This window comes from Micropterus dolomieu, linkage group LG22, assembly GCF_021292245.1.
Source record: "Micropterus dolomieu isolate WLL.071019.BEF.003 ecotype Adirondacks linkage group LG22, ASM2129224v1, whole genome shotgun sequence".
NCBI classification, from domain to species: Eukaryota; Metazoa; Chordata; class Actinopteri; order Centrarchiformes; family Centrarchidae; genus Micropterus; species Micropterus dolomieu.
The window spans coordinates 27,128,386-27,143,425 of NC_060171.1; the positions used below are offsets into that span (position 1 = coordinate 27,128,386).

Below are 15,040 nucleotides of genomic sequence, written 5' to 3' on the forward strand. Positions count from 1 at the left end.
TAGCACATTTCAACAACAAGCTAATTCAAAGTGCTTTACATAAAACATAAAAGCAACAGGGAAATATAAAAAAGTTTAAAAGCAAGGGAAATTGAAAAAATACACATTAAAAAATAATAAAAGTTACAGTGCAGTGTACAATCAGGTTTAAAAGAGTTAAATGGAAAATAAAAACAGGCTGAGGGGTTGAGCAAATAATTTGTTCAAGTTAAACTAAGTATAAATCAGACTGGAAGCCTCCAGCTGCAAACACAGCAATGTATTAGTTGCACAAAGGCACTTTCATTCAATAAAGCACATTAGGTGCCAAAAAACCCCACAAAACGTTATTGCGGTAGTCCCTGGAAATCCTTATTTGTCTTTGTCTAGTGTGATGCTGCCTAAGGAAGGGCTGTGAAGGTGTGTTCACACCGAAAGCGAATCCAGCGTTTTGGGCAGCTTGATTACATACAAAGTCAATGCAAAAACGCAAATTCCAGCAAATGAGGCGTTTGTAGCTGGTTTATGCGAGTTCAGATTTTTGAAGTTGGGCGAGAAATTGGCTTGACGCGATGTTGCGAAAGCCAATCAGCGTGAGATTGTCGAACCACGCCGTTTACCCGCAGGAGGATCTCAGAGTTAACTGCTTTTATTAAATTAGCTTTTTACTTTAGTTTTAGATCGATCTGAACTCCATTCAGAAAACAAACATTTTAAAAGTTGTCGTCCTGTTGACTTGCTGATAGACCTGACAAAGCATGAATTCATGTCTAACAAAACAACATCATATTGTAGTTATTTTGGCATCAGTCCGTTTATTGCAATTAAATCACAGCAAAGGTTTTACTTTGGGTTCATATAGCTGTAGTATCCGTGGGCTGTGTTTGTTCGCTTAAAACGTGTTGTGTGTGAACACTCAAAATGTCAAGCAGTCAAACTCACGCAAGTACAGCGAGGCGAATATGAAATTTCAGTGTGAACACACCTTGAGCCTGTAAAGCACAGCCATATCAGAAATCCAATATTATATTTAAGAATTCTAAAAACTTTTAATTTGTAGGGACTTCTTTCCAGTTGCATGTCCAGCAGCCTGCAGGTTGTGATAATACATTATCAACAGACAGGCCAAAATAAGTTCTAATAACGACTAATAATTTAGACTGCATTGTTTGAGTAATACTTGCATGTATTTATATTCCTGCAGGGAAAATTTTCTTTGAAGGGCACAATCAGTATTTAATTGGTATTTTGTCTTAAGCACCCCATGTATTTGGCACATAAAGACTATGGGATGTCTTGACAAAATAATAAAGCTTTTTTTTATCATTATAGAAATGTGGGTGCCCACTGTGCTGTTGCAAATCGCTAATTTTTCCTATAAGCCTGAAGAAACCCTGCTGACAGTTACTGTGGGTCTTGTTGTTTTGACTTCCTTCTGTGTGTCTCCTTAAAATTAGTTTAGGCTATTGGCAAAAAAAAAAAATAATCTGAGAAAAACAAAACACTAGCTACTCACTTTACTATTCACCACTAACGTGCCGCAGCTCGCCTCCTTCACTGTGCTTTCTGCCTTGAGGAAGGCAGCAAGTCCAGGAAACAACGTTTGAGACTCGGCCGGGTGACCGAGGTTTGGGGCGTCGACTGAACTTCCCTCAGACCAATCGGAGTTCACGGTGAAACTTTGTAAACAACCCTTACACGCTGTTTTAAAGTTCATCTGCTGTATTTACTACGAAAGGATACGACGGTGCTGCAGCCGAGTGAGCTAAAAGTCCCTGAAACAGGTGAGACAAGAGCTGTGTTTGGTTGCCGTTTTGAATCTGGACCGTGTGTTTTAGCGCAGTGTGTGTGCGCGCGCGCCGAGCGTTTGTATTTAGGTATCCTCGTGACCCGTAGTAGTGTTGCAAAACAGCTGTCTTGTAGAGTAAAAAGTGCAGAAGAAGCATGTGGAGGGTTTTTTAAATAAACACAAACAATGTAACTCTACATACTGTAGCCTATAACATAGTGTTTCAGTGTCCCGAATGACGTCGCCACAATGGGCTACAGTGAAACGTTAAATTCCTGTTCAGAGTCCACTGACATGTTATATCTCGGTTAGACTATCTGTTTAGCTTAAAATTAGGCTTCTACACAGCTGAGAGAATCATTAGCCTGTTTGCCAGACATGTTAAAAACACCATATCAGTAGGTGAGACTTTAATTCAGTTCGAGAGACTTTTAAGGGTGCGGTGGTGTTCCCACATCAGGGGCTGAGGAGTGAAACTGATTGTGCAACACAAAACCTATAGGTGTTCTGACACCGTGTGCTTGCCCCTGTTTCTGGCTTTATACACAAAATTGTGTGTTTGAGGTAGAATATGGGCTATGACGAGGACATGGTGGTTTAAACTTAATAAGCCTTTGGTTGATTTTCTGAGTAATTCCAATGAGCAGGCTAATGATGGAGCAGAGTTCATTTAAAATCACTCAGCATTTAGGCCCATCCACTGACTGAGTGAGACAGGCCTGTTATTAGGCGGCTTTACAGCCTCTGAATGTGTCAGAGTGCTGATAAGTGTAGGTATCAAGAATTGCTTTGCCTGTATGAGACAAAAACTGAAAATCCATCAACTCAGCAGGTAGACACTGACAGGGGAAAATGTTCATGTTCAAGTGTTTAATAGTAATGTAATAATGTATACAAATGTCACAAAAGCTTGGAAATGAGAGCTAATGTTTTTATTTTATTTCCGATTAGCAAGTACTATTTCCTGGAATTTTCTCTTTGACAAACTCACTAAATCAGTCAGTCACTCACACACAGGCTGTCAAAAGACAAATGTTTCTGTCTAGCCTAAAGTGGATGTTCCTCTTCTGTCTTAGAGCTCCATTGTGCTGATAGTGTACTGCAGTGTAGATGTGCTGTATTTGGTTGCCTGCTGTTTTACTGTTAGTCTGAAATAGGCTTCAAAAGTCTTATTCTAAACGGATGTGGGTACAGCTTTCGTTGTGGAACGTCAACATCTGCATGCTCTGTGTTCCCTCAGCACGCCCACCTCAGCTGAAGGAGGGGTTCAGGAAGAAGGGGGAGGGAAAAGCTTCCTGTCAGAGTGGCTGAGAAACTGAATCAGCTGAGGTGGTGGGGACTCAGACCTGGGGGGGGTTTATACACGCAGTTATGAATTTCTTCACTGTAACTTCTCGGGAAATGTGACGCATTTCTTTTGAGTACATTTGTGGTTTGGACAGTTTGCTATGTTTATTTCATCTTGATTGTACCATGCTCTTTGTTAGAGGAGGTTTCTATTTTGAAGAAATGTATTTCTACTCCAGCAGTTGCTACTCTGTCACTATTAGACAAGAAGCTTTCAGTAAAAGCTTAACAAGCAGCAGACTACTCATCTAAAAAAATCCTTGGACCGTAAAACACTTATGGTAGTGGTATTTTTGGCTCCTTTACTGGCAGCTTTTGGATTCTTGACATTGTTTTTGGATGTAAAATGACACCATGGCAAAGAGGTTAAAATGTAAACTGTGAGCTTTAACCGTGATGATTTTAAACCAACATTGCATAAATTGCTACAAAGAGAAAAACTAGTGGTTACTAGGTAGGATCAATAAAATATCTTTCTTGAAATCATTCAGGTGCTTGCTCTAAACTGCTGATGTTACATTTTTAGAAGCAATAGGTACAATGGAAAACAATGCAAAAAGGTATTTAGTTGATATGGCCATTTAAAAAAAACATAAATATCACAACTTTTAAATGTGGCTGTTTCCACAAATTCTTAACCCTTTGTCCAAAATCCCCACTCATTCACAATACCCTACCCTATAGAGCACACCTGCATAATGGAAAAAAAACTTTCGGACACTACTCTGATCATTATTTCAGTGCTGTTAATTACGTAATTGCCGTCGGACAATCAGTTGGTTGACTATTTTCTATCAGAGCAATGCATGATGGTAAAGGACTTGGTTAGTGACCATCGGTTGTACGCTACTTTTCTAAATGCATTCTGGGATACATTGAGTGGACTATATAGGGTATAATAATTCTCACTATACATTTGGGCAGCACTACAAAATGGCGAGCTCACTATATAGTCCACTATATAGTGAGTAGTGGGTGATTTCGGACACTGTTGCTTTCATGTGAACTGCAAAATTGATACAGTCATATCATGTACAAAATAATTAAAATATGCAGCTAAAATAATATATATTCTTGTGGTCAATGTGCTCTTGCAGTTATCTCCCAAAAGCCAGCCCACAGTTCTCACTTTGCTTATTGTGGTCTGGCAAAGCTTGACTTAATAAACATTTCTGTCCTTCACTAAGATATAAATCCTTCACACCCCTGACTGGACTCTCAGTTGCCTTTACCTCTGGAAATACTTGGTGGCTGTCCTGAAAACACTGAAATTTCTCTATCCAGTAAAATCATTCTTTGAATTAATTTGAGGTGAGTAATAGACCAAATTTTCAGAAACAGACTCCATGATTTAAGCGTTCCTGTTTTTGGGCAGTGTAAATAACATAGTGCGTCACAAAGTCATATCATGATCTAAAAATCCCCATACGTCACTGATTGGTCCAACACACATCTGACTCAAATGAAACTGGATGTTGAGTATTGTAACAACAGCCGCGCTTGCATGATGAAGTGTGGTTGCCATAACACAAACGTGTATTTCAGAGAATTATCTTTTGAAATCTGATCATAAACATTGATTTACTGTGATTCAACTGGCAAACACTCAACCCACGTGTCAGTAATCTCAAGTAGCGATTATACCTGCATGGCGATGAGTCTTTGTTTGTTTTCATGTCGAGCTGCTCTCAGAAACCCGATTCGGTGTTTTACATGAAACACACTGACGTCATCACTTCCTGTCACGCTACCTAAACACAAACACAGCGTTTGTCAGCAGTGACACATAGACCGCAGTGTTTTGGTGGTTTGATTGCTTTAAATGCACCATGCAGTTGTGCTGAGAACATGCTGTAATTTTGATGACTATGATGATAACCTTTTATTGTCTTATCATGTTACAGGAATACAGAATAGTGCCTAATACATGTGAGGAAAAAATGTCTCAGCTACACTGAGAAAAAAAACATGACATTATTTATAGATGGGGAAAAAACAGAAAACATCCTAAGTACAAAATTCATCACCCTACAACAAATGAGGCAAGTAAGGAGCACTTATTTTTACCCCAAAATCTTTCTCCGAAAACTGAAACTTGGCAACCAAACCAAAGTAAAGCCGAAGTTTTTTCTTGCTATTGTTGTTCAGCCCCTTAAAGGGTAGGATGCGTGGCAGTGTTGCACACAGAGCCTGCCTGTGAGATAAAACTTATTCCGACAATGAATAAACATGCGTCGGTCTATGAGAAGAATTTAAGAGACAAAACTTGAAAATCAATTAATTCTAGGATGGGTAACTGGTAACTGTTTAGAGTGCAGCAAAAGGAGGAGGAGGAGGCAGGGCAGGGCAGGGCAGTGTCAGATTGTGTGTACGGATGGACCAGGATCAACTATGAGATTGTGCAGCTGCTCTGCAGGAAGAACTTCCTGGCTTGGTGATGGTGATTATGCCAGTTTACATACTGTAGGAATGCAATTACATGGGTTATATATTTGATAGTTAAAGAATCTGTGTCAAGTGAAGTCTATATATTCATTGTCTGTCTGTATTTTCATTTTCTGCTGCTCAAAAATCTATTTTCAACAATTTTAGATGCATTAAGTGTGCATAAATGTATATCTAACTGTTGCAACAATATGTGCCTGAAATGAGAGCTTGGTTTATTTAGTACATAATCTGTTATGTATTGACTATAGCAACGTTTTTGCTGTTTATTTGTTCATACTGCATTTCTTTACCCTAATTCATACATTTGTATGATTTAAAAGAAGCACAATGTGTCCCTTTGCCTGCTCGTTGAGGCTTGTCGTGTACTGTTTTTGGAGGTGATCAGTGAAGTAGAAACACAATTTCTTTTTTTTGCGGTCAACTTTACAGAAAAGCTTTTTTTAGTACTGTCTGTACTGTAAGTCAGACTTCCAGTACAGCTGTTTTGATGTGTTACTTGTTTTCTGATGGGTATACCAGCTGCTGACATGGCAGTGTTGCGGTGTTGAACATTCCCCTGTGTGCCTACGTCAAGGCATGTAAACACATTTCCCAAAGGTACACTCAGAGTTGTTATGTCATTAAGTCTGCTGCGTAGACCTTTCTGTGGTAGACAATGCCAGTTCTCTTTTAACTTATCTTGCAAATGATCTCTACATCAGTTTGATACAGTTCCTGTAAACACACAAAAATACATAACACATTCACACACAAATTTATATTCTTATTTTTTAATTATCTTATTTCCATGGGAACTTATTTTACTTGTTTCCAAAACTGTTTCTTGTTACAGACACTTTCTATAAATGAGTATTTTTAGTGTTATAATGTTATTTTTATGTTATTTTTTGTGAATAGTATATTAAGAATAGATTATCCAAATTGATAGGTTATTTATTTGCTGTGGACAGTACAATTTCTTAAACCATCATAATAACCATCTTCTGTTTTTATGTTTTCCAGGACTGTTTATTTGAACAGATTCTAGGTCTCATACACTGTTTCACTCATCTTTTCATGAGACTGTCAAGCAGTACTGGAACAATGGTGACTTTGAAATTCTCTGCAGAAGAAGCTGTAAGCTGATTAAGCTTCCTCTTGAGCTCTTCGGATTGTGATTCTGCTGTTTTCAGTTGTTTGTTTACTCCATTGGAGAGAGCGTAATTAGTGTGGCAATGTTATATTTCCTGGGTGTCGTTCATAGATGGTAAAACTCTGACCTCTAGTGGTCAGGAAAGGTTGTGCAAGTCATCAAATCAACATGACGAAACATCTGTTGTATCATTAGCTGAGTATAACTAGATTTACCAAGCAGTACTCCCTCTTGGTGAATCTGTAATGTGTATTTAGGAACATATAGTGGACGCACATCTGTCGGGCTGTCAACAGAATAGTTTTTTACCAACTTGATGCATAATTACTTTAAAAAGTAGGCTGATATGATTCCAAATGTTAGTTTTTAAGCGCTTCCACTGCATTCAAGATACCTATTCTACAGTGACACTATCAATTTTGCATCCAACTTTAGACAGCTATCTAATATAATTAAATAACACTAATCATTGTTACATGAGTAATTAGATTAGTGTATAAAGTTATAGAATGTGCAGTTCAGGCATGCCGAACTGTCTAACTGCAAAAACACATTACTTAACTACTTTTATAATAATATGTAGATTTTATAATATTCAAAACATATGACATGTAGAACCCATTTCCTTCATACCACAATGGAAATTGATGTCTCAGGATTTGGGAAAATTCTAATTCACATATTACACCTTATACACCTGAGACCTTTTTTAAGTGTCTCAGGTGTATTTTCTGACATAGGCAGCGATTATGAAAAATACATGACAGTATTTCAAAGGTCAAATTAAATAACAAACATACAGTGAATTATTCATAGGCACTTGTATGTACACTGCTAGAAAACATTGGTGTTGCCCTTTAATAACAGATGAGAGATGCACAGCTGTTGATATCATACATCGCCACTAGATGGCAGAAAAGTCATATCGATGAAATAAATAACAGGGTTTAAAGGTACACTAAGAAACGTTGGTAAGTGCAGAGAGCATCTGTTGGTATCACTTCTAGGATTGAACAAAATAAGGTTTAGGGCTGGGAATTGCTTTAAATTTTTGAATACTAGTGCCAATACAGTACCCAAGTTTTGTTACCAATACAAAAAGAAGACCTTTTTCTTACTCGTCTTTCTTTTTCTTTTCTATACTTTTCTTTCTTAACCTTACTTTGAGAAGAATCCATGTATTTTTTTCTCCAGCATCTTTTCTTGTCATTAAACAAAAAGCCAAAAATCTTAAATAAAATGCATGTCTAAAATGTGCATGTGCATTAACTATCAAAGCATAAGTAAACAAGGTTATGAGTCTGATGAAGTATTTGAGAGTTTTTGATACATTTTGGTCAGTAACAAAAAGTATAGAGGCTTGATGACTGCAGCAGCCCGCTAACACAGCCTTGACTGTCTAGCATTAACAATAGGAAACAGACATGTTGGGGTTGTGAGAGGTGCAAATAAGGGCAGAGAAAGCACAAACAAGCTAGCTCCCCTGCATAGCTCAGTTTCTCTTTGAAGTCAAGCTACATGGCTTTCTGTAGGCCCCACTGACCCAAAAGTCTGACCCCGACTTAAAAGTTTATACTAGAAGCAAAACCAATCTAGAGTGTGTTCTGCAGAGGGGATGGATGTGGATTAGACGGGAATGTAGTGTTCGTGGGTATGTGTGCCCGCATGTGGCTGCACACACCATTGAGTGTGTGTTTGTAAGGGAGACAGAGAGCACGTCAGAGATGGAGAGAGAAACGAACACTGATAAAAAGGTAAAAGAGGCCTATTAGAAACAGAGAGCCCTATTCAGAATGTTCATATACTGTAGGAAGGATATAGTATTTTGAAACTGCAAACATTTCTCAGAGCGAAACCCCATGGTGAAAGGAACTGAGCCATATTGTTTCCTGGTGTTATTCCTTCATTTTGTGCTCTGAATCTCCTTGTGTAATTTGGTGGATGGCTCAGGATGCTTTGGAGTCACTTGAAGGTTAGTGTGTGTGTGTGTGTGTGTGTGTGTGTGGACGTTTTTGTGGTGTATTTTCATTGAAAGTAAACTTTCCTTGATGAAGAGTTTCCAGTGAAAGGTGAGCTTTGTTTACTTTTGGCAACAGGGTGGATTTAGAATTGTATTATCACATGTATGCTGATGTGTAGCAGATAATGAACACGTGAAGCAAGCTTAGAGCTTGTGCTGTGTGGAAGATGAAAATTTATGAATGTCTATAGCCTGGATGGCGGTGTTGCCCTTGTGTTTGTTTTTGCATCCTTGTATCCTCAGTCTTCCTGCCACTCAGGAGTGCATACACACTTACACTTACAGAAGCACATGAGCACATACTAGTGGTCAACCAAAATGGGTTTCTCATCTTCAATTACAAAAAATAACTCCATTATTCCATACATAGTATTAATGTTTATTAATTAATGAAATAAAAAAATTAATATATTGGGTTATGCTGTGGATTTCAGAGCGTTTTCAGAAGGGACGTCATTCAGCTGCATTATTCTCTACAATAGAGCAATATATATTTAACGCTAGCCAGTAATGGTTCTAAATTAACTGTCATTTAAGAAAAACGTGTTAACATTTAGAAAAAGACTATATTGACTGAGTAAATTTAGGGCTCTCAACAAATCAAATCAACATGACAAAACATCTGTTGTATCATTAGCTGAGTATAACTAGATTTACCAAGCAGTACTCCTTCTTGGTGAATCTGTAATGTGTATTTAGGAACATATAGTGGACGCACATCTGTCGGGCTGTCAACAGAACAGTTTTTTACCAACTTGATGCATAATTACTTTAACAAACTAACTAACTTTTTCCCCACCTTCCAAGGGTGCTAACACTGTTCCACAGCAGCCACACCGACAAGGCTGCTTGCAGATGTGTCCGCAGAGATTTTTTAGATATCGGCCTCATAAGTGCAGGTATCGATTAATCAGACTCATCATTACACTGCACATGCACAGAGTTTCTAGTGTGTGGGATTACAGGAGGAGTAACTGCATTTAACAGGCCTCTCAGTGGGCCACCTCAGTCCACCTTGGAGCCCCCGCCGGCTCCAGCCTCTGTTGATCTAGGCATTGTGGACTATTATCCACCTCAGGACCATGGTGTGATCCGTGGCCATATATTTTTGTGTCTATCTGTGTATTATATGTGTTGAGGGGCACACGTGGCTGTGTCCGTCAAAGTCAAAATCAGAATTTAATTGCTGCTTTTTTTTTGTAATGTAAATGCTCTGTATAGCACCTTTCTAGTCTTTTCAACCACTCAAAGTGCTTTTACACTACATCTGCATTCACCATTCACTCACATTTATACACTGAGCCTAAGTGCTCAAACAGAAACTAACATTCACACACATTCATACACTGGCGGAACAACTACCGCAATTCGGGGTTCAGTATCTAGCAACCGCCGACCTTGCAATTAACGGGCAACCACTGAGCCACCACCCGCTGTGTATTAGATTTTACTGTATTAGATGTATTATTATTATTATTATAAGACATTTGTCTTACAAGTTTAATAAGTAAATGATATTTCCAAAGAGATAATAATGAGTAATCATGTTAAATAATCATGATCTCAATAATAACTAAAATAATGGAGATTATGATTTTTACCATAATCGAGCAGCCCTAGTCAGCACATACTACCCACTAGGGCTGCAATTAATGATTATTTTCATTGTCAATTAATCTGTTGATTATTTTGGTTAGTTTGGTCTTTAAAATGTCACAAAAATGGTGAAAATTTTCAATCATCTATCCATCCATCCATCCATTGTCAACCGCTTATCCTGCGTACAGGGTCGCAGGGTTTCATCTACCCACATATAATCAGTTTACTGTCATAGAAAAGTAAAGATACCAGAACATATTCACATTTGAGAAACTGGAATCAAAACATTTTCTTAAAAAAATTACTCAGATTAATCGATTATCCAATCGCTATCCAATAGACAACTAATCAATTATTCAATTATTGTTGAAGCTCTGCTGTCCACCAGAGTAGTTGCTGACTGAACATGCATTCATTTATAGAATGCACACAAGTCTAAAGAAATGCATAATACCAGCATTGGCATAGAAAGTGGCAATACTGAAACATGAGACAGCATGCGTGCATAGTTAGCCTAATGTACATTCTTTTATTATGTGTGGGTGTAAATGTTAACCCTCTCTGACAGAAATTGCCCTTTTTCCTGGGGGTAATTGGCCTTTTGTCCTCTGACTTGTCACATCAAGATGAATGGCTTCATTTGTGAAGGCATGTGGCCCTAACCTGCTTAATTAGAACAAATAAATCCACTAGATTGGGTAAAGGTCACCACAGACAGACGTTAGCCCTTACTGGAACTGGCATATCAAGTCAGTCTGACTGACTGACTGTACGGCGTGGTTTTGCTTGTTGTGTCTTGCACTTTTCTCAGTACATCTGGTGGACACAGCTTTTCTGTGTGGGTGAGCCTGTGAGAGTTTTTGTGTTCTGTTAGCATCAGAAAAAGAAATATCGCAAAAATAGACTTCTAGATCATAGATGGGTCTTTATCTTCATCTGTCTTTCTATTTGTCTTGGGGTCTGAAACTGCAGTTGAGGCTGTAATACTGTTTTGTGGTTAAACAAGGATTCTTCACCTAAATACTTATTTCTCTCCTCTTGCCACACTCGACTGCCCCATTTGACCTCTGCTCTGCTGTGTCTTTCCAGAACAGCTGTAATTTCTGTCATTTATTTCTCTATTGAACTGTTATTGAAAATAAAACTGAATGTGATCTAAATAATGTAAAGTGAGTAATATGTAGTTCTATTGTGTTTTAGACTGCAGGTCTAGATTAAAAGCTGATACCAGTATCAGTATTTAAGAGTGAAACATCCCATACTAAAAAGTTATGTTAGGATTGCATATGCTCTTCTTGCCTACACCACTCATTGCATTGTGTGTTTTATTCATTGACAGATCTTGCCCTGTAACTGTACATTAATGTGCAAATTGCAAAAAAATGGTATTTTTAATATTAGATATAGGAAGTATTTTGTCCCTTAAAGATTTCAGTTTAACTGATTTTTTTCTCCTATCTGTTTGCCTGTGATGAAAATTTGACATTCTTGTAAAGCACTGTAGCTATAATTGTACTGACGCAATTGGACTGCATTCATCATTTCCTGTGTGCATGTGGACGCCATTTATATCAAGAGGGAATGGCGGCCTCTGCGACTGACAATGCAACAATATAGAGAGGTAACTATTAAGGAGAAATACATAGGTCCAACAAGGTAAGAAATACCAGCGATCAGATAGGTTGTACACAAGTTATTAATAACAACTTATTTGAGAGGAGGTAAAGGGTAAAACTTGGGCTGAACAATTTGGGGAAAATATCTAATTGCAATCTTTCTGCCAGATATTGCGATTATGATTCGATTTGCAATTTTGTGATTGAAGTTTTGCTAAACTGCCAGACTATTTTTGACTGAAGCCGCGGGTTTATTCAACATTTTCTTCTAGTTTCGTTTGTTGTTGAAAAATGTACACGTCCTGTGCCCACTAGGGGTGCAACAACTAATAGACGTAGTCGACAAAAATCGATTATTAAATTCGTTGCCAACGAATGATATGAACAGTAACGTTAAAGTTACAACATCAAAGCTGCAGTAACACCTTCACAACTTAAAACCTCCAGAGTTTGGCAGCATTTCACTCCTCACTCAGCCAGGAAGGTCATGAACTGCAGCAAAGCTGAGCTCTCTTGGAAACACCGGAGCATCTGAAGAGGAGGCACGTAACGTCGTGTCTTTGTGGATGATGAAGACTCGTCTCGGTAAGCTAGTTAGCGAGCTAGTTTCACGTTAAAGCCGTGTTACCTCACATTATGAGATGAAACGTTTGCTATACAGTTGATCAATTTGATTGATTGTTACATTAATGCCGCTGGGAGTAGCACATAATTATGATACACAACGGCCGCGTTCACATTCCAGATATGCCTTGACTTTACAATCAAACGATGCATCACTCATGACGACATTCCCAGCTGGAGAACATGTTGCTGCTGAGTGCGCAACAGACGACACCGGACAATTTCATACTTTCTAAAGAAGAGAAGTGTCTAAAAAAATCACGGAGTTTTGTGAGTTGTTGAGTTAGGGGAAACTATATTTGTTGTGAAACGCTGTCTACTACAAAATCATTATTATTGATACCCTCTTGTAAATTCAGCAAATGTAATGCATGATGTTATTCCTGTCTTTGTATACAGTGTTTGTCCCGGGGTGTTACTGGCGTGAAAGCTGCTCCGTCACTAAACAGCAGATCAGCTGCTTATCAGGGCGTGATTTCAGTAGAACTTTATGTTGCTGCAGCAGAAACGTTCATTAAAAGACGCATTTTTGAATGCAGTATTTATTTTATTGTCTTGACTGTTAATTAGCACGTACCTTAAACAACCTCAGGTTTAATTTAAAGGCTAATAGCTAAATGAGAGGCATTGTGTCATTTTGCCATTCATAATCTGAATAGTCGATTATTCATATCAATAATCAATAGATTAATCGACTATCAAAATAGTCGTTAGTTGCAGCCCTAGTGCCCGCTCTGGTTGGTGAGTAGGACAATAACAGGAGACGCATGGAGCTTGTGATTGGCGAGCAGTCTGTCACACAGGGATGACAACGGAATTAATTTGTAACTGCATGACTGTTAAAACGGGTCCCTGTTCCCCATCACAGTGATGAAAGCAAAATGCAGTTATATAACGCTCGCCAAGCGGCTAGTCCGACACGCCCTCAAAATCACAGGTTGAAAAACACTGAGCTGCAGGACACACCTCCTCTCCCTTCCAAACATTAGCTACCCTCCAGGCAGTCAGTGGACAGAAAGTTGTTACTGTGATGTAGAGACAGAGCTCAGTTAAAATGTTATGGATGAAAGATACTTTTGTTACAGATTAATAAATCACCACTCTGAAACTCTTGCTCCAGTCCATGTTGCCAAGCTGGTCGGCAACATATACAGCTGAACTGTTTACTGGCTTCTCACTGACCCGCCCTTCTCTGCTTCTGATTGGCTAGTAGTCCTTAACTAGGAACTGAGCATTTGCAACCCCCAACAAAGATCATTTAGAGACAAGATGTATCACTCCGTAGCTAAAACGAAGCGTTTAACACAGGGTGAAAAGAGGAGCTGCAGCAATGTGCATTATGACAAAAAATATGGTGTTTTTTGAAAATTAAACCATGTAAACCTGTTCTGGTACAACCTCTAAATAGGATTTTGAACATGAAAATGAGCATTATACCACCTCTTTAATCGTTCAGGCCTAGGTAAAACTATTATGCAAACTGCATGTTTTGAACGTCAAAGTTTACAAGGGACTTCCTTGGACAACTTTGATCTACAGTACGCAGACACCATCTTCCTGTGCAATCTCGACATTATGGGTGTGCTCACTTGAGTAGAGCATTATCATAGCTGATAGAAACCCATGTCTCATAATACCACAGTCTGTTTTCTACCTTGTGTCAATGGACAGTCACTGTTTTTGCCTGTTGTCACCAGCGCCCCTGTGCTCTGGCTTCTTGCTTTGAAAAAAAAGGCTTTGTGAAAACTGTTTTATCGTGGAATTTAGACTCCTATGGTGGCTGATCGTCTGGCTGTTCTGCCCATCCACTCCCAAATGACCCAGCACTTTGACCTGGCTAAGCAACAGTAAATGCTTTGATTCAGCCGCCAGCTTCTCCTCCTGGCCATTAGGTACCATCAGGCTGTCTCTCTCCATCTGAACCTCCTGTAAACAAATGAGCCAGCAGTCATGTTGGACTGAGTGGAGACATCAACCTCTACCCTTCACTGCACTTTCCAGTCTAAACACATACAGTCCCCCTCATCTCATTCCCCCCACTCCCTCGTGCAACCCATAACTTGGCTCGAACCTGCATAATGCTATCGATCCTGCATTATGATGTCAAAACTGTGCCCCACCAACACACACAAACACACACACACACACACACACACACACACACACACACACACACACACACACACACACACACACACACACACACCTTATTCTCCACTGTGGCTGGCTTATACTTGCTGATTTACTGTAACTCACAATTCTAGCACCAGTTCCTGGAAAGTAGGGCAAAAGTCAGCAAAGCTTTATGTGACTCTAGTGTGCATCCTTGTGTGTTATTTGTGTCTGTCTGTGTGTATGTGAGGTCTGAGAGAGATAGCGAGATGACGAGAAGAAGAAGAAAAAGAAGAAGAAGAAGCAAGAGCATGTGTGAGACACAAATGGGGCAAAGAGCCCAACGGAGGGGTACCCCAATAGGCCCCAGAATT

The 15,040-nt window shown here is 39.0% G+C and overlaps 1 protein-coding gene across 1 annotated transcript in view; it reads left to right on the plus strand.

The window, feature by feature from the left end:
• Window positions 1-1,652: 1,652 nt before the first annotated feature.
• ccnd2a (cyclin D2, a) overlaps window positions 1,653-15,040 on the plus strand; it is a 173,118-nt gene continuing 159,730 nt past the window's right edge. The window contains exon 1 of the mRNA XM_046036440.1: window positions 1,653-1,763. The gene's annotated coding sequence lies outside the window, so the exon portion shown is untranslated. The remainder of the gene's footprint in view (window positions 1,764-15,040) is intronic.